The sequence below is a fragment of the Orcinus orca genome, chromosome 4 (assembly GCF_937001465.1).
Source record: "Orcinus orca chromosome 4, mOrcOrc1.1, whole genome shotgun sequence".
NCBI classification, from domain to species: Eukaryota; Metazoa; Chordata; class Mammalia; order Artiodactyla; family Delphinidae; genus Orcinus; species Orcinus orca.
Window position 1 is genome coordinate 22,018,273 of NC_064562.1, and position 20,663 is coordinate 22,038,935.

General features: G+C 38.0%; 2 long non-coding RNA genes across 2 annotated transcripts in view; one reads left to right on the forward strand and one right to left on the reverse strand.

Annotated features, from left to right (window-relative positions):
* The window catches only part of LOC125964171 (uncharacterized), a 29,238-nt gene that overhangs the window by 5,569 nt on the left and 3,006 nt on the right, over positions 1 to 20,663 (forward strand). The gene's annotated exons all lie outside the window — the stretch shown is intronic.
* LOC117195880 (uncharacterized) overlaps positions 1 to 20,663 on the reverse strand; it is a 35,491-nt gene that overhangs the window by 1,312 nt on the left and 13,516 nt on the right. Inside the window, exon 3 of the long non-coding RNA XR_004475773.2 lies at positions 9,830 to 15,190. This is a non-coding gene — a long non-coding RNA (uncharacterized LOC117195880). The remainder of the gene's footprint in view (positions 1 to 9,829; positions 15,191 to 20,663) is intronic.

Below are 20,663 nucleotides of genomic sequence, written 5' to 3' on the forward strand. Positions count from 1 at the left end.
TTTCCTTCAGTACAAACAACAATGTAATTTAGATTTGGTTTTAACATAATAAGCATTTGCTGTCAGTTAGTCTTAAATTTGGAGATATTTTCATCAATGTTATTTGCTTTGTAAAACATAGTGATTAAAATTAATTTTAAACAGCATTATATTGGGACTTCCCTGGCAGTCCAGTGGTTAAGACTCCATGCTCCCAAAGCAGGGGACGAGGGTTCCATTCCCGGTTGGGGAACTAAGATCCGCACCCTGCATGCCACGTGGCTGGGCCAAAAAAAAAGCATTATATTTTATTGAAAATTAAAGTTCATGATTATGATCAGAAATAGAATACATCTGATTTTGGCATACTCTAAATATAGAAAAATTTCTTTAAAATTTCCAATAAAAATCAAGTAGTTTGAAAATTGGGGGTAGATCATCTAGATAAGGAATTTGAGGGTTAGGTGCTGTCAAATGACAAAACTAAAACAATTTAGTAATGAGTTTGATGCCCTTTATTCAAGGGAAAACAATCTGTGGATTGACATTGTACAGTGTCTCATAATCAGTGCAACACTCTTTCCCTTCCCCAGGGATTTTGGGCAAGCGTGAGTTTTAGAGCCTTAGAAGCTTCAGTGCCAAAACAGGGCATGACTGCCTAGGAGGTCGGGGATTTCCTTGTAAGGCCAGCAGGTCCTGTTTTCTAGGGTCAGGTGAGCTAGTTAATAGTTAAGCTGAGTTGGAGGATTGTGATTGGTATATGTTAGATTTCCTTGACAGGTGTGTCATGTAATTGCAGGCTGACGTAGATTTAGATTTGTGGTGTGGGCTGAGCCACTGGGTTGGCCTCTATTTTTTGGGTCCCGAAATATGAATTAACTTTAAAAGTACTTAACTAAAAGTAAGGAATTCAAATTAAAATTACTTACCAACAATAATTATAATCTTTCTTGTTTCAGTAACAATCTAAAAAGTCTAAAGTAAACAGAGGTGTGGTGTGATTTAGACCAGAAATGATCATTATTTTACCCATATTGAATTTGATTATTTAAATGTAGGTGAGAATTCTTTAGTAAGATAGTGATGATAAATTTAAAATTCTTCTATTAGAGAATTTTAAGTTAGGTGTGATTATAGGAATGTTGTACACAGTGGTTCTAAAGAATCAGATCTATATAGTATCTAAGTGGCTTAATGGAGCAACTTATGTGAGGCTTTTAGTTTTTAATACTATCTAGTACCTGTTGATTTTTTTCATTGCAAGAAGTACTGATTTTAGCACATGGCACATAAGAAAGAATGAAACTTACTAAGAAACATTCCACTACATCTAAAAAAAATTTTAAGAATTTGGCTCATTTGGTGTTGAAGAAGTGTGACAGTTTCAGCGATATCCCATCATCAAAACATATTAAATCTCAAAGTTAATGATTAAGTGAATGTGCTTTATTATATATACCCAGTAAGAACAGTATGATACGGATTCCACATCTTATAAAAAGACCTATTCAAAATAGAACCCTGGGTGCTACAATACTTGAAATTCAATTCTCCAACAGTAATTTAGACAAAAAGGCCAAGAGTTGATATAAGTAGATATTTGCAGATTTGTGTGAATTTAGCTTTGTCTTGTTTTCCTTCTTTCTATTCTGCACTAATGGAGAGAAAGGGAAGATTACCCTGGAGCATTTTAGGGGTAGGGCTAAATGCGTACCCCTGGCTCAGACAGGGCTGTAAGTAGGGACAAAAGGCAAGGTAAGGACATTGGAGACTAGATGAAGAGGTGTGCAGAAATAAGTGGGAAGGAAAATGTCAAAGGTGGACTGTCCTTGGGGGAACTGGAAGTGAAGAGGAATCCTTTTTTTCTTCCTCTTTACTCAACTACTACAAGGTCTCCTACTTTAGAGAACAGAATTCAGGATACCACCCTTATGGTGGTTCAGTTTTACATAACTTAGTTGCCTTTTTTGTACTTGCTGGCTTAAAATCTAGTCACTGTAACATGTTCATATATATAATAGTTCATTTTGCCTTCTGAAAAACTTCCTTATTTACAGTTTAAAAAAACGTGGATTTACATTATGGGACTGCTTTTGATGTAAGTTAAGGAAAGTTATACAGTGTGTCAGTCAACAATATTTAGGTCTGACTAGGCTAAGCGGTGTCTTCAGGTTTAGGCCGAAGGATGTTAATGTAGTAGAGATCTGTTGATATAATCACTCCCATCTTTTTAAGTGTTCATTTTAAAAAAAATATTGAATGCTTAGTATGTGCTAGGCACTGAGCTAGATGCTGAAGATACATAGATGAAAGTCAGATGTCACCTTGAGGAAAAATTTTTAACTGGGGAGACCATTAAGTATCAGACAGTCACCATAGAGTGTGTTCAATGACATAAATGCATGCATAGAGTAATATTCATGTGCCCAATTCACCAGTGGGGGGGGGGTTATCTGCAAAAGGGAGTTGTATTTAAACAAATGAAAAAAAGGGCATACCAGGAAAAAGAAAAGGGAGAAATGCTCCTAGGCAGAACAACATGCACAGTTTCAGAGAACTTGACCAGGTAAGTTTTAGAAATAACAAGTCTCCAAAACTTACTTTGGAAAGTAAGTTTCCAAGGTACTTTGGAACTTTAGAAGGTACTTCGGCTGTAGTAGTAGTAGTAGTAGTAGTAATAGTAGTGGTGGTGGTGGTGGTGTGTGTGTGTGTGTGTGTGTGTGTGTGTAGGGGGTGGGGGGGATGAATGAGAAAAGAGACAAAATATTGAAAGACAAGGCTGGATATCTTGAGGGCCTTATTAACAAGCCATGTTAATGAGCTCAGATTTTATTCTGAAGGGTATGGGATGAGCGAATTGAATTTTTAGCATAAAGTCATGATCAGATTTTAATCATGAAAAGATAACTATGATAGCAATGTGGAAGATGTAACAGAAGTGTATGTACAGGTAAAGAGACCACTTGAGATGCTACTGAAATAATCTGGATGAGTTGTGATTGTGAGAAAGACCTAAAATAGTTGCAGTAATTGCACTAAAGACCCATAATACAGGAGGTATATTTAGTGTATTTAATGGGTAGAGCTGACCTTAAGAAAAAAAATTTTTTGAGGCTACCCCTCCAGTTATTTATCAGAATGTTATAATAAAATCATATATATGCACACAGACACACACACACAAAACATGACGATAAACTATAATAAAATTGCAAAAACAATAAAGCAAAATATACTTATAAACTTGGTATAAACTCCTTAAGCTCTTAACTCTTAAAGAACTATAAAACTAAAGTTTATATATTAAATGTGGAAAAATGTGAACTAATAAAATTAATATCTGTGTGCTACTTGATTTTTATTTTATTTTTTACAAATTGCCTCTTGAAACAAATACAGAGCTGACTACTGCAGTTTAGGTACTTTTAAATTTGGCACGTCTATACTAACTGCTGTGTTCCATATGTAATGACCAGCCTTCTCTACAGAACCTTTAGGAGACCTTTGTTCATTCTTTCACTGATGTCATTTAGCTTTCACATGGCCAGAAATAAGCAATTGTTATCTATTTCTGTTCTCATTTGCCTAAGACAAAGTACTGTTACATGGTGCCAACAAGGTCATCAACCTAAACACAACACAGGCTCTGGAATCACATGGCAGTGCTTAGTTGTAAGTGGGAATCAAGGTGATCTGGACTATATTAATTACTATAGATTAATGAAATAAATCAACATGAGGAAAAATATCTGGTAAAGAATTCAAAGATTCTGGTTTGAGAAACACTGATGTAGAGGTTATAAAAATCCTTTGTCATATACCTAAAGTTGAATTTGTTGAGTCTGACCTTGTGACTCCTCCATTGATTCCGACTTTACGCATCCAAAATATATTTGACCACCTACTGAAAATATCAAGTGTCAAATGGTATAGAAGGTTCAAATATACTAGGGATTAGAAATTTGTCAACTAAGATTTGTTATTGAGTCATCTGTCACTGAGTGAAGTGGTTTTGACAGTTTAAGTAGGTCCGGGAGTGAATGGAAAGAGAAAAAAATGGAGAGCTTGGCTATGATAAGAAATTAGAAGGTAGGGTATTAGCTTAAAGGAACTCAACGGAGATACTTTTTTTTAGAATGGGAGAGATTTGAGTACGATTATAGTCTAGCAGGAGTCATGAGAGAGATGAGATACAGAATAGAGATATCAATCAATGGAGCCAGTTTCTTCACAAGATGTGACTGTAGGTCAAAAAGTATTTGATTTTGTACAAGGGGTAAACTTACCAGGGACTAGAGGGAAGATTAGAATGGGTAAAAATGAAGATAAATTCTAGGTGGGAGGAGGCAGGAGGTTGACCATTAATACTCAATGTTCTCACCTTTCTTAGTAAAATAGGAAGGAGTGCTATGGATGACAATGAGTTGGGCATGAGAAAAGGAAGTAAATGTGGAATCACTGAAGAGGGAAGCTGAAGAACTAACTAAAGAAAGGAAAGAAAGTCCTTGTTAAGGGCCTAAGGTAGAAGATCATGAATTTGTCGGGGCAATTTTCCATGTGGTTGTATACTTGTTTTCCCTTAGCCTTAAGAACTTTTCACATGTGTGTTTAATGCCCATAGGATTTGTTACTACATGCTTACAGGCTTGTATTGATAATCAATGTGTGAATATATTTATGTGTGTGTATGTGTATATATATATATATATATAAATCAGTGATTTTAAAAAATGGTATACTTTAGTACCTTATGTTGGTACTTTTTTTAAAGTGTAAGATCAACAGCTCTTCTCAAAACTTAATGTTCCCATCTCAAGAAACTCAAATGACAGAGTAAAAGTTTTTATGCCAAATGAGAAAGACAGGGAGTGCGGAAAGAAGTGAGAGGCATTTTACATTTAATTATGATTCATCTAGCAGATATTTATTGAGCACCTACTGTGCATCAAGCTCTGAGCTTGGCTTGTGGATAAAATTTACATAGTTTTCATACTTTGTTTTTTCCCCAGGAGTCCTTAAGTCTGTAAATCTAAGAAGTTGCCTGGGTTGGAAGCTGAAGCCTTGCCCACTCAGATTCTTTATCACTTTCCTTCCATCTCCAATCCCCACTTCCACTCAGGATACCTCAGATGGTTCTGTGGGTACCCCTAGTGTTCATTAAACACAGTCTGAAAAACCAAAGGTCTAATGAATATTAATACTGAAGCCTTGTTATAAGAATAATAGTCACATGTAAAACAAATAATATGAAATTTATTAGGGATAAATGTAAAGACAGGCACTCAGATGAAGAGAATCTGGCCTAACAGCAGGCATGTGCTAAAGACAACAGCAGCGTGCTTAGGGTTGCCCAAAGAACCTATACAGTTTTACCCTGAAAGATGGAACTGAGTTATCCAGAACAAAGCAGTTACCTTTTACTCATTTCTCCTGGTCATACCACAGTAGATTTTGTTTTTTAAATAGCTTTATTGAAATATAATTGACATACAATAAATTGCACATAAAGTATACAATTTGATAAGTTGACATACGTATATACCCATGAAACTATCACCAAAATCAAGATAATGAATGTATCCATCACCACAAGTGTCCTTGTGCACCTTTGTAAACTTTCTCTTGTTCCTATCCCTCTCTCCCCTCATCCACAGGAAACCACTGATGTGTTTTCTGCCACCATTGATTAGTTAGTATTTTCTAGAATTTTATTTAAAAAGAATCATACAGTATGCCCTATTTTCTTGTCTGGCTTTTTTCACTCAGTGTAATTGTTTTGAGATTTACCTATGTTGTGTCTCTTAATAGTTCATTTTTTTTAAATTGCTGAGTAGTATTTTGTTTTATGGATATGCCACAATTTCTTCATCCATTCACATGTCAGTGGACATTGGGATTGTTTGCAGTTTCTATTATGAATACAGCTGCTGTGAACATTGTTGTATGACTGTATGGACATAACGCTTTCATTTCTCGAGTAAATAGCTAGAAGTGGAATGGCTGGATCATATAGTAGGCATATGTTTAACTTTTTAAGAAACTGCCAAACTCTTTTCCCAGGTGGTCGTACCTTTTTACATTCCTACCAGCTGTGTATGAGAGTTCCAGTTCCTCCTGACTTCTTATGATTAGTCTTCAGTCGTAGCCATTCTAATAGGAATGTAGTAGTATCTCATTGTCCTTTTAGTTTGCATTTCCCTAGTGACTAATGATGTTCAGCATCCTTTTTTTTTTCATTTTTCTTTTCAGCATCCTTTCACGTGCTGCTTTGCCATCCATGTATCTTCTTTGAAGAAATGTCTGTCTATATATTTTTTATCGGTGAATAATGACAGTTTTATTTATTTCTAATTTTTATGCCTTTTCCCTTTGCTTTTTTTTAAAAATAGATCTTTATTGGAGTATAATTGCTTCACAATACTGTGTTAGATGCTGTTGTACACCAAAGCGAATCAGCCATATGCACACATATGTCCCCATATCCCCTCCCTCTTGAGCCTCCTTCTCATCCTCCCTATCCCACCCCTCTAGGTCATTGCAAAGCACCGAGCTGATCTCCCTGTGCTATGCTGTCTATATTTTTTTGCCCATTCCTTGTTGGGTTCCCTTTGTCACTATTTATTTACAGGCAACACAGATTAAACATGTACAGCAGCCTTAAATGATTTTAAAAGTAAAGTCATAACAAGGTAATATATACATGGAGGAATATGAAAAAGGCATGAAGGACTTTACTTTGTGAGATGGTGGAATTTAAGGGTTGACTATATGAATCCGAGTATTTGTTTTTTATCATTAGCTAGCAGAACCACCTCAACTCATATTGCTTATTCCTTGTTACTTCCACAACTAAGAGTGTAGGCCATAGTATGCTAGAGCTGGCTTATGCTGCCTTATGAGTGCCAATTTTAAAATTTTTAGGAATTTTGCAAGCTGACTGTTAAACATAGCCTTTATTAGAAAATAATTGTATAAACTGAAAGTTACAGTAAGATCCAATATAGGACTTAATAATAAATACTTGAAACTCATTTCCTAGTTATTTTGCTGTTTTATTATTATCCACATTTTTATGAGTATGTCTATTGTGTCCACATGGTGGAAGTATTATTATTTGACAGTATACGCCTCTTTCCAACTCTGTGTTCAGTGATGTCCTGTAGTAGCTTGAAGTGGGTCACAGTGGGAGTATTTACCCCAGAGAAATTTGCAAACATTACAATCAGAACTTTCCCCCCTCCTGGAGGGAGTTGTTAAATTTACCGGCATACCAGTAAAGACAAAGCCCTTTGAACTACACTAACTTACTGTCCATGATGAATAATTGAAGCTTCAGTTACACAGAGAATTCACCTTTGTGAAACACTTAATTCCTCAAGAACAGATCAATATTTCTGCTACAGAATGAAGGTTATAACACCTGTTTTCCTTGCTGCTCAGTTTTTTTCTTACTTCCAAGTTCCCTAAGGTTGAGAATGCCAAAGTCTAAGTACTGGATAAGGGAGGGTGCTAATACATTATTTTTGTGATCCCAAATTTAAAAATACATAAAGTACTTTTTTGGAGTAGAACTAGAAAGGATGTTAAATACAGAAAATTGTAATGGGCAAAAAAGTAGGAAAGGCAAACAGCTCTATATAACCAAATTTCTATTCATGTAGGAATAAGGGAAACTAGACTAAAATGAGAAGGAGCAAACCATGATACAAGAGGAAGTACAAACTTAAAAAAGATGCTGGATGTTATTGGGAATTTAAAGTTACCCATTTGGTAACACAGTACAGCAGTCTAGAGATAATCAAACTGGGGGGGACAAACTATTAGTCCAAAAGATAAAGTGACTGATATGGTTGAGTGTCCATTACAATTAATTTTTTTAAAGTACTAGGAGAAGGGGGATGGGATAACTTGGGAGATTGGGGTTGACATATACACACTACTATACATAAAACAGGTAACTAACAAGGACCTACTGTATAGCACAGGGAACTCTACTCAGCACTCTGTAATGGCCTATATGGGGAAGGAATCTAGAAAAGAGTGGATATACGTAAATGTATAACTGATTCAGTTTGCTGTACACCTGAAACTAACAACACTGTAAATCAACGATACTCCAATTAAAAAAAAGTACAAGGAGAAATGAAGAATTTCAGAAGGAATAGAAACCATCTTAAATTTCAGGATCTAAATGAAAGGCATATACATTTAAAATATAAAACAGGGCTTCCCTGGTGGCACAGTGGTTGAGAGTCCGCCTGCCGATGCAGGGGACACGGGTTCGTGCCCCGGTCTGGGAGGATCCCACATGCCACGGAGCGGCTAGGCCCGTGAGCCATGGCCGCTGAGCCTGTGCTCTGCAATGGGAGAGGCCACAACAGTGAGAGGCCAGCGTACCACAAAAAAAAAAACAAAAAACATGCATATGACTTTCAATAAGACATTTTTTAATGTCTCACATGGAATTCATATAGAAGTTAAAGAAAATGTTTGCCTGGATTATGGTAAAGGTACTACGACCTTAAGGTACTGGTAGTGACAACTTTTTAGAGTAATGTACATAAAGAGTAACAGTTTGGTATTAGAGGGACCAAACAAATAATCCTTAAACCAGTCAATGTCCTGTATAATAATTTTACCAATAAACTGGACAAAAATTTTATCAAATTAATCAGTAGGTACAAACGTTTTGTTTTGTTTTGTTTTTAAATGAGGAGGTAATATAAATTCCCAAGGAGATAACTTCCTTCTCTCTCTAGGAACTTAAATTTTTATGAAGGAGATTGAATGAAATGATCTCATATGAAAAATACCTAATAATATATGAAACTAACAAACTAACAGAGAACCACCTGATGAACATTTCCACAATTAAAATTAAGTGAATCATTATTTTCTTACTAACCTTTTCCTTATTTCCAAAATCAACTCCTCTTCTGACCTATTTAGATGAATATATTTTCTAGTGTCCAAGATTCAATATCAGAGTAATATTTTTTCTTTCACCCTTACCAGTCTCTACTGTGGGCCTTCAAATACATATTTAGACCTTATATTTTATAACATACAGTTTAAAATATTTTCATCATTGTATTTGCATAACCACTCTGAGTTAAGCAGAAGTTATTAACATTTCATCATTCTGTTGAAGAGCCTACAAGGTGACTGGCATGTGAACAGGAAGCAGAATAAGAGGTTAAATGACTTGCCCAAGTTGACAGGACCAGTAATTACAAGTCCTGTGATTCTAATGTCAACATTCTTTTATCTACAGACTAAATATATGTACAACTACTACCTGTGTGTTTTGATGGAGAGCGGGTAGGGAGCACCTGGTAAAATTTTTGACATTAAATAAAAAGAGTCCTTGCAACCTAAGTGTCCATCAGTGGATGAATGGATAAAGGAGATGTGTTACATATATATACACTGGAATACTACTCAGCCACAAAAAGAATGAAATCTTGCCATTTGCAACAACATGGTTTGGACTTGGAGGGTACTACTCAGTGAAGTAAGTTAGAGAAAGACAAATACTGTATGATTTCACTCATATGTGGAATCTGAAAAATTAAACTAGTGAATATAACAAAAAAGAAACAGACTCACAGGTATAGAGAACAAACTAGTGGTTACCAGAGGGGAGAGAAGTAGGGCGAGGGGCAAGATAGGAGCAGGGGATTAAGAGGTACAAATGACTATGTATAAAATAAGCTACAAGGATGTATTGTACAGCACAGGGAATATAGCCAATATTTTATAATAACTATAAATTGAATATAACCTTTAAAAATTGTGAATCACTATGTTGTACACCTGAAACTGATATAATATTGTACATCAGCTATACCTCAGTTTAAAAAAAAAAGAGTCCTCTTCAGTTCCACTTCTGGTAACGAAGAACTAGATGGTTTTGATCATGCTTCTGCTGAGAACAACTAGAAAAGCTGAGCCAAAACAAAAAAAATACATCTGTTTAAAGGCACTGGAAAGCTACCAAAATGGTGAGGATTTCAGGGCCAAGTTCTAGTAGATGAAGACAGGTTGGAGATGCTTGTAGCATCTCTGCTGGAGGCATCTGTCTCTTCCAAAAGCAGCTAAGAAGGTGAACAGAGCTTTTTCAAGTTCACAGGCCTAGGTGTGGGTGGAAAGGGAGAAAAACTAGAGTTGGGCTCACCAAGAAAGAGATAAACACCTCAGTCTTACTGTTGAGATTCTAATGTGCTGTACCCTAGGAGTCAGAGTGAACTGAAAATAGATTGGAACTGGCAGGGACTGAATCATCTCAGGTCCCAACTGGATTGTAGTGATCTGAGGGTACTAATGGCCCTAGCTGCCTAACTGAAGTAAAAGAAATCCTCTCTAAAAGAAAGTAATGCTATCCAGAGCGTCAAAATATCTATACAATATTTTATATGTAATATCCTGTACACAGAAAACCATAATCAGCTGTATGAGACGATATGACAAGACAGAGAAGCAACCACAGAAACAGGACCCACAGGGATTATGAAATGAAGACTTCAAAATACTACGATTAGGGAATTCCCTGGCAGTCCAGTGGTTAGGGCTCGGCATTTTTCACTGCAGTGGCTCGGGTTCAATCCCTGGTCAGGGAACTGAGATTCCACAAGCCACGTGGCGTGGCTAAAAGAAAAAAAACATATATACTATGATTAATATGTTTAGGAACTTAAAATATAGGACTAAGAATGATTGTAGAGAATGGAAACAAAACCAAATGGAATTCTATTATTGAAAGATATAACAAATTAAAAACCCAGTGAATGCATTTAATAGCCAATTACACAGAGCTGAAGACAAAATTGGAGAATTGGAAGAAAATTCAGAAGAAAATATGCACACAGATTAACAAAGAGATTAAAGGATGAAAAATGGAAAAAATTTAAAAAGTAGAAGAGATAGAGTAAAAAAGTCTAACGTAGGTTTAATTTTTTTTTTTTTTAAATTTTTGGCTGCATTGGGTCTTCGTTGCTGCATGCAGGCTTTTTCTAGTTGCGGCGAGCAGGGGCTACTCTTCGTTGTGGTGCATGGGCTTCCCATTGCGGTGGCTTCTCTTGTTGCAGAGCATGGGCTCTAGGCGCATGGGCTTCAGTAGTTGTGGTGCACAGGCTTAGCTGCTCCACGGCATGTGGGATCCTCCCGAACCAGAGCTCAAACCCGTGTCCCCTGCATTGACAGGTGGATTCTTAACCACTGCGCCACCAGGGAAGTCCCAAATGTAGGTATAATTAAGACCCAGAAGGAAAAGCATGAGAGACTGTAACAAAGTGATACTGGAAGAGATGTCTCAAACAAAAAGCATCATGCCTCAGATTCAAGAAGCACTATAAACCTTAAGGAAAAGGCAAAGAAAACAATACCTAAGCACTTCATATTAAAACTGCTGAAAACCAGAGAGAGGAAGTGTTGAGCATCCATAGGTAAGAAACAAAGTATTGTATCAAATGAATGACAATAAGACAGCTGCTTTGCAACCAAATGGTGCTATCTTCAGAGTAAAATAAAATAAAATGTTGCCAACTTAGAATTCATACTCAGATAATATAACTTTCAAAAGTTAAGACAATATAAAGGTATTTTCAAACAAACAGAAAATGAGAATTTGTCACCAGCATCTCTGCCTTGGAGGAAAGAGCAGCCTTCGAGCAGAGAGAAATGATCTCAGATGGAAGCTCTGAAAGGGATGAAGAACAATGAAAAAGAAAATACATGGGTAAATCTCAATGAATATTAATTTTACAAAACAATGCTGATATACTGTGGTGTTAAAAACATACAGATTTAAAACATTAACACCACATAAATTGAGAGGAGAGGATAAAGTGGTCTAAGGTGTTCACACTGTCTTGGAAGTGGATAAAGTACTAGTATATACTAGACTTTTAGATGTCCAGTATGCACATTCTAATTTCTAGAGTAATTAATTAAAGAATAGTAAAAGAACATATAGCTAAGAAGCCAATCAAAAGGAAAAGGTGGAATAAAAAAACCTGATCTATCCCAAAGGATAAAGAAAGTAGAGAAAAAAGAGTGAAGAACAGGGGAGACAAGAAACAGTAGGATAGCAGCTTTAAAGCCCGATGTATCAGTAATTACATTAAGTGTAAATTGATTACCCCAATTAAAAGTCAAGACTGTTGCCTTGGATTTATAAAGATACACCTTTAACCTGTTTTCAAGAGACAACCCTTAAATATTAGAATGCAGAAAGTTTAAAGTGGAAAAATATGCAAAAACGAACAAAGACTGTCGCTATGCTAATATCGAAGTAGATTTTAGGCAAGAAGCAATACAAGGATAAAAAACTCATGTGTCAAGAGTCCTAACAGGAAACAAATGATACACTCAAGGGACTTCCCTGGTGGCACAGTGGTTAAGACTCCACGCTCCCAATGCAGGAGGGCGGGGTTCTATCTCTGGTCAGGGGACTAGATCCCGCATGCATGCCGCAACTAAGAGTTCGCATGCCACAACTAAGGAGCCTGCCTGCCACAACTAAGACCCGGCACAACCAAATAAAATAAATTTTAAAAAAATGACGCACTCAAGATCATTTAAGGAAGCTGTTTTGTTTCTTTTTTTTAAAGAGAGGGACTAATTACAAATTTGTGTATAGGATATGAGAATTACAAGGATAGTTCTGTAACCCAGGGCTAACAGCAGGAGAACTATACCTCCCTTAATCTCCAAGAGACAGAAGAAGTTAAGCAGTCTCGAAGGAGAGAGAACTGTGAAGAGTTCATCGTGAGAGAGGCAATGACCTTTGGTCAAGGTACACATCCAGTTCAAGGCAACCTCTAATGGCAGGAGCCAGGAGGAATATAAATGCTCATCTCACTCTTTTCCACCACAGTCTCCTTCCATCAGCTACAATGTGATCATGGGGTGTCAATTCAGTCATACTCTCATCGGAAGCCAAAAACATTATCCACCCCAGAATTTTTCATACTTGGTAGGGGAGAAAAGAAACAAGTAACAAAACATAATCATAGTTTCATAAAACCTGTGTTTTAGCTGGTCATGAGGACTAGGTTCATAAGCATAGCTGCTTTCTTTCACCACCCATTCTAGGTTTCTCCCACTCAGCTTGCACCTAAATTGAATGGAGTTCTTTACCACGTGTGGCGACCCAAACATTCATTCGTATAAGATGAATCTTAGTGGAGGTCCTTTTTGGGTTCTCTAGTTTTCTTATTGGACTATCAGCCAAGAAAATACTAAGAAGCAATCTTGGTGAATATCATACATTCCATATATAGTCCTACTTACTCCACTGTGTAGCAGCAATCCAATTTCCCCCTGTTAAAAGGAATCTTTCACCCTTGGCAGTAGTGATCCCCTCCCTCCTCTCTCTGTTGATTAGTGATAGAAAAAGCCCAAACCTGCCAGCAAGCACTGTCCACTTCTAATTCACTGAAACCATGTTTCCTAGGAAGCATTCCTCCCTTGAGTACTAAAACCTCCAAAACCACTAAGTCTGAAGTTTCAGGGACCAAAAAATTCCTCAAGTGGTTTATTAGGCATAATAAAAGAACCCAACACAAATGCATACGTATGTACACCCAAAGACATACACAACAATGTTCACAGCAGCTCTCCTCCTAGTAGCCCAAAAATGGAAACATCGGGGCTTCCCTGGTGGCGCAGTGGTTGAGAGTCCGCCTGCCGATGCAGGGGACACGGGTTCGTGCCCCGGTCCAGGAAGATCCCACATGCCGCGCAGCGGCTGGGCCCGTGAGCCACGGCCGCTGAGCCTGCCTGTCTGGAGCCTGTGCTCCACAACGGGAGAGGCCACAACAGTGAGAGGCCCGCGTAACGCAAAAAAAAAAAAAAAAAGGAAACATCTCTGATGTTTATCAACAGTAAAATGGATAAATAAATGTGGTATATTTATAAAGTAGAATACTGTATAGCAATGAAAATGAATGAACAACTGCTCCAGGTAACAACATGGATGAATCTCACAACGTTAAATAAAAGCCAGACACTAAAGAATACATTATTCAATTTATATAAAAGTTAACCACTGTCATGTATTCAATTTATATAAAGGTTAACCACTGTCAAACCTAATCTTTGGTGTTAGAATTCAGGATGATGATTACCTTTGGGAAGGAAGAAGAGCAATGACTAAGGGACATAGTTATTGATGTGGGTGGTGATTACATAGTTATCTTCACTTTGTGGCAAGTCATGCTGAACAATTATATTTGTGCATTTTTCTATATGTTATGCATCCTTTTAAAAAAATTCATATAACTCCCATCTTGTGTATAATGTATAATTTCTCTGGATGCTTTTAAGTGTTTTTCTGAATTAGTTTTATCAGTTTGACTGTAACATGCATAGGTGTGACTTTCATTGCAATTTTTCTGCTTGTGATTTACTGAGCTTTTGTGGATTTGTAGTTTTATGCTTTTCACCAAGTTTGGAAAACATGCCACCAGTTGTTTGTTTTTTTTTTTACAAAATTAGTCATACTGAAAATAGAGGGACTACTCTCATCTCCACTCTGCATACATTTTGGGAAAGGTGGCACCAGATACTGATTACTGATTTTAAGCATATACTTAATTCTTTAGGTCAGCATCCCCAATTTGCAGGTTATTGTATCCCAGCTGGCCTCATAAATGGAACCAGCTTTCCAATTTGTTCTCTCCAAGTTTTTGTCTAGCCTGTCAACTCATAAGCCGCTGACAACAAACCAGTGTATACCCTTACCTCAGGCCATGTCTCCTAAAATTCTTCCCTATGGAAGGATTTCCCTTTACTATTCTGGGTCAGGGCCACTAATGAGTGGTGGTGGTGTGTAGTGACCACTCACATCCAGCTATTGCCAGCTCACTGCAGATTCTTCCATGAACAAACAGGACCCATGCTTTTTTCTCTTCCATTAATTGGTCAGAAAGAACTCCTCATGAAGCCAATTTATATGGGTTTGGGAGGAAGTGCTGAAGGAGTAGAGTCAGGGACTATAGGAGTCTGAGTCACCTGCTCATTTAGTTTAATTGTAGCCATGTCCCAGTCTCATAGGGAGTAGACTGCTTCTGTGCTCATCCAGTTGTATGGTTCGGTGAATCAGATAACACCAGTTCATGATGGGTGGTTTTATTATTCACATGGTCACTTGATGTCCCATGATCAGGTGTTCCGTCTCTACCAGGTAGCAGGAGCAAATCAGGAGGTGCTTTTCAAAGAAACAAAACAAAATGTTGTTGGCTGAGGCAGATACATCCTTACTCCAAAACCAAAGGGTTTATGTTGTAATTCCCCTATTGGAACTTACCCAAGGCTTCATTTAACATCTCTAACACATGAACTTCCAATACCATTGGATCTGCCCAATCATAAGGCCCAACTGGCAAGACAGTTTGCTCTGGGCCCCACTCAAAACATGTAGTCTTATAGTTATCTGAAAACAGATAAGAGCAGGTCACCCTAATATACTTTATTTTGTTGCCTCCAGAACCCCAAAAGGCCTGCTACACATTTTTTCCTTCTTCTTTGTTATAATGGTAGAAAACACAACTACCTGTCATTTATTTGAATGGATATCCTAACATGTCTTAGGCCACTGCACCCCTAGAAACTCGGTGCAGGTCCTGGAAGTTTTGCAGGGTTTATCTTGCATCTTCTGGCAGGCATATGTCTTATCAAATCATGCAGAATGCTTGCTACTAGGTTCTAGCCTGCTCACTAGGTTCATTTAACATAATTTCATTGATGTAATAGACCAGTGTGATAGTCTATGGTACAATGATATGGTCAAGGTCCCTCCATACCATAGAGACAACAGGAAAGCTGACACAGCCCTGAGACAAGACAGGGTGTACTGTTGTCCCTGCCAGTTAAACGCAATCTGCTTTTGGCTTTCTTTCCTGACTGGAATCGGGTGGGGGCGGGGCAGAGCGCGTTTCCAGATCCGTACCTGTGTACCAGGTCGCAGTCTGTACTAACTTCCTCCAGTGCAGGTACCACACCTGGATAGCTGCAGTTGGCACCCCACCTGATTAAGCTTTGCAACAATCCACTGTCATTTCTCACTACCCATCTGGTTACCACACAGGGAATTTAAATGGGAATCTGGTATGAATCACCATGCCCGCATGGGGGCACTAACTTCTGTACTGCTTTTCTTTTACTGTCTTGGGAGGGAGTGGTAACAAGCAATTCTGAACTTCTATGTAGTCCTTCCTACCATAATGCTCAATCTATTGGTCAGAAAACCAAAATGAAGATTGCTTCAATTATTAAAATATATTTATTCTTACTACACATCTGGGGCTGGAGAAATAACCAGTGTGGGTCTCTCTGGGCTCACTGTTAGCTAGACTCTGGCCAGGACTCCATCTGTCACTTGACTTTCTTAGGCCCCCTATTTAACCAATAAATAGCCACCAGAGAAGGATTAGGGCAGTGATTCCCTAACTTGCTCACTGGAATTACCTGGGGAGCTTTAAAAATACAAGTGCCTGGGTCTCATCCACAGAACTTATATGAGTTAATTGGCTTGGGGTGTGCCCTTGGCTTTAGAATTCTAAGGTCTTCTTATGTGCAGACAAGTTTGGAAACCAGTGGGTTAGGGGAAGATTCATGGTTATACCACTGTGGCTGCATTGCAGGTTCCTCCGCTAAAGGACCAAATCTCTCCCGATCATCAGGAAGTACCAATTTAACTGTAATAACACAAGTTAGTCTACATCTCAGAATTTTTCCACCTAAATATGTCAAGCAGCACCTTAATAGGTTAATCTATTTTATTTCCAGGGACCTCAAGATCATTTAGTATCCATTACTACTTTTCCCTGTGGGTCAAAACACTCTTGTTCACATTTTCGTTTTTGGCTTATTATGGTAATTGTGCCCACCTTGTCTCTGACGGTTGTACGCTATCATATGATCTCTACCACTTTAGACTTCTTTATTCCCACTGAGATCAGGAAACTCAATTCTACCACAGCTTTCATCACCATCATTTTTGCAAACAAAGGAGAACCACTTCAGAGCTCTTTGGGAATGCTGGTGCTCCCATCACCAATGCTTTTTTTTTTTTCGTACGCGGGCCTCTCACTGTCTTGGGCTCTCCCGTTGCGGAGCACAGGCTCCGGACGCACAGGCTCAGCGGCCATGGCTCACGGGCCCAGCCGCTCCGCGGCATCTGGGACCTTCCCAGACCAGGACACGAACCCGCGTCCCCTGCATCGGCTGGCGGACTCTCAACCACTGTGCCACCAGGGAAGCCCCACCAATGCATTTTTTAATGACTTGGTGAAAGTTGAGGATGGCTAAGGAGCCACTGTACTCCTTCCTCTATGGTATGCCAGGGGATTTCTGATATTCTGAAATTATTATTTCAAATTTTATTTGTAGGCCGTTTATTTTTATTTTTTATTTTGGGAGCCATTTATTATTTGTAGGCAGTTACTGAGTCCAAGGCTCATCCTAGCAAACTATTAATGCCAACATATTAAATCTTAATTCTCAGGTAAGTTTGCCTTGATTAAACCTTATGTCTACTTTCCCTCGGTGTAACACCCTTAGAACCCACTTCTATATATACTCCCCAGGTTCCTGCTGGTCAAAACGACAAGGTCTTAAACTCCTCTGTAGGTAGTCTCTTGCCAGAGCAGGATGCATACTTCCCTGATGGGGAGGCTATGTTGGGATGGAACTGGGAGGTGGTGAGGGTAAATTCTGAGGACAATAGGAATCAACTTATAAGAGAGCTGCCCCAAATGTAGTCACTGAAAGCCTCTATGCAGAGGAGGCTGGTTTCCTCTGAGAGCAAAGGAAGTTCAGGGGAATATGAAGGTTCAGAGTTCTCAGCTTCTTTCTTGTCTGCCCAACTATCCCCATTCTGTGTCTCAGGGCCCACTCCTTTCCCATCAATGCTAACCTTAGTGTAAGAAAACTGGAAGAACTGAGCATTTAATTAGTACTACGAATCTACCTTATCTGCCCACTGATTACAGAAGATGAAGGACTCCTTCAAAGCTACAGTGGAGGAGTTCTGATCCCCTACAAGCATTCTTAACTATATATTAATAGTTTTCATATTTTTCTTTTTCCTATGTACAATGTGTTTAGGACCATAAGAGAAGCCTGGTGGGTTCAGAATCTTTATAATTACTATGATTACCATGGTGATACTTTCTCTCCCCTCCCCTCCATCTTCACTCCATCCCATGCTATTAATGGTCATCACAACAGTACTGTAAGCCATGGATTATAACCTGTGGTCCTTGTACCTATAGCAATGAGGTTATCCTTGTGATTGATTTTACATGTGTGTGTATGTGTGCATATAAGCCAATCCCAGAAGCCCATTGTGAGGATCCATTTCCTGTGATAACTCCTGGTACCAATTAATCTATCAATTAGGGTTATAAAAAGAAATAGAAAGCACACTCAAAATAAGAAAGGAAAAGATTGGTAAAATATATTAAACTTAAGAACTTTTTTCCAAAAGATGCTATTAAGGAAATGAAAAGACAAACCATGTTATGGGGAAGGATATTTGGTGCACATATATTTGACCAAGAACTCATATCCAGAGTACATAAAGAAGTCCTAAAGTTCAATAAGGAAAAGAATGACAACCCAACAGAAATATGGATAAGTGACTTGAACAAGCACTTAAAAAAAAGAGGATCCCCAAATGGCAAATAATGTAAGATGGTGTTCAAGCTCAATAGACATCAGGTAAATGCAAATTAATGCCAAATGAGATACCACTACACACCTATCAGAATGGCTTAAAAAAAAAAACAAAACTGACAATACTAAGTGTTGCCTAGGGTGTGGAGAACATGAAACTTTCATATACTGCTGGGGAGGATATAAAAAACATAAACTTTCGAAAACTGTCATTCTTTACAGTTTGAATCTACCTCAATGACCAAGGAATTTTAACCCTATGTACTCTCTCAATAGAAATGTCTGCCCACGTACACCAAGTGACATATGAAAGAATGCTTGTGGTACCATTATTTGTTAGTAGCCCCAAAGTAGAAAAAACCCAAATAGCTACAACAGAATGGATATATTTATTTTATCCACATAATGGAATATAGCAATGAATACGAACAAACTACTTCTACAAACAACAGATGAATCTTACAAATATAATGGTGAAATGCATATTTAATCTCTCATGTATGATTCAAAACCAGGCAAAACTAATCTATGGTTAGAAATTAGAATGAGTGGTTACATTTGGGGAGGATGGGCAGGATTGTTACTGGGAGGTCACATAAGAGGTTTCCATGTAACTGGTGATATTCTATTTCCTGGGTGATGGATAGAGGAATATTTTTACTTTATGATAGATACTTCATTTATTTCTGCAGTATGCTGTATTTCAGTTTTTTAAAAGGGTGGTCCTAATAAGATTAGGAACTACTGGTTATGCCTACTTGCCCTTCTCCATCAGTTCAAACACTTCTTCCTTCAACGCCCAGTTCAGATTCCACAACTTACTTGAAGCCCAACAACTTCAGCTAGACTTATCTTTCTGCTTGGTTTTCAATACATTTCCTGGGAGACAGTATAATACAGTAGAAGTGGTACAGGCTAAGGGGCTTGGGCTTTAATCTGTAAGGCAATAATAAGCAAGAGAGTGATGTGGTCATATTTGTATCTGCTCACCATGAATTTAACTCATTATAACAGTACTTATTTACATTTCTTTGAATACGCAAACAAAAATTTACATACACATATAAGTGTAAAAATGTCATGTTAGACTGTTACAATATTTGCTCCCAATGAATCATGCCTCCTTTGTTTATGCCTTTTTGCAATATGCCTTTGCCACCTTAACTAAGAAAAGGTAGTTTATTTCCCCATTTCTTGAATCTAGGCTAGCCTTGGGACTTGTTTTGACCACAGAATGCAGAAGCTGTGACTCTGTGCAACTTCTTTGGATGAGGTTTAGAAAGGCTTTACAGTTCCTTTTTCACCTTTTGGAACACTGCCCTGGGCCACTATGCTGTGAATAAGTCTGGGATGAAAGACCATGTGAAGGGAGCCATGTGAATGAGCCCAGAGAAAACCAACAGAAAAACTTTATAGCCAAAACACAGCATGGTGAGAAATAATAAATCATTATTGTCTTAAGCCATTAAATTTTGTGGTTGATTTGTAATGCAGGAATAGATAATCTAGTCTATTATGGCAGAGACTGCTATTGTCTCTCAGTGTCCCTTCTTCTCCCTCATCCTTTAGTATTAGAACCCCCAAGTTTTGGCTTGGTACATTGCTACACAGGCAAGGACAATATTTCCTAGCTTCCCTTGGAGGTCTGGCCATGTGACTACATTTTGGCCCATGGGCTATAAGTGGAAATGATGGCTGCAAATTCTGTGACATGCCCTTAAAAAGAAGAGGTATACTGTTTTTCCATTTCCCATTCCCAGATACATCTTGGCAGGAGCTGGAACAACCACCTTAGGCCATGAAATAGAAGCCGCATATTGAGTATAGCTGATTAACAAGCCTGGATCCCTAACACCTGAGGCTGCTGTATCAATCTTGAACTGATTATTTCTGGACTGTTACGGAACAGAAAAAAAAAACCTTCCATCTTATTTAAGTCATTACTATTTCGGCCTTAAAGCAACCAAACCTATATCCCAAGTAATATGTATTTTCCATTATTC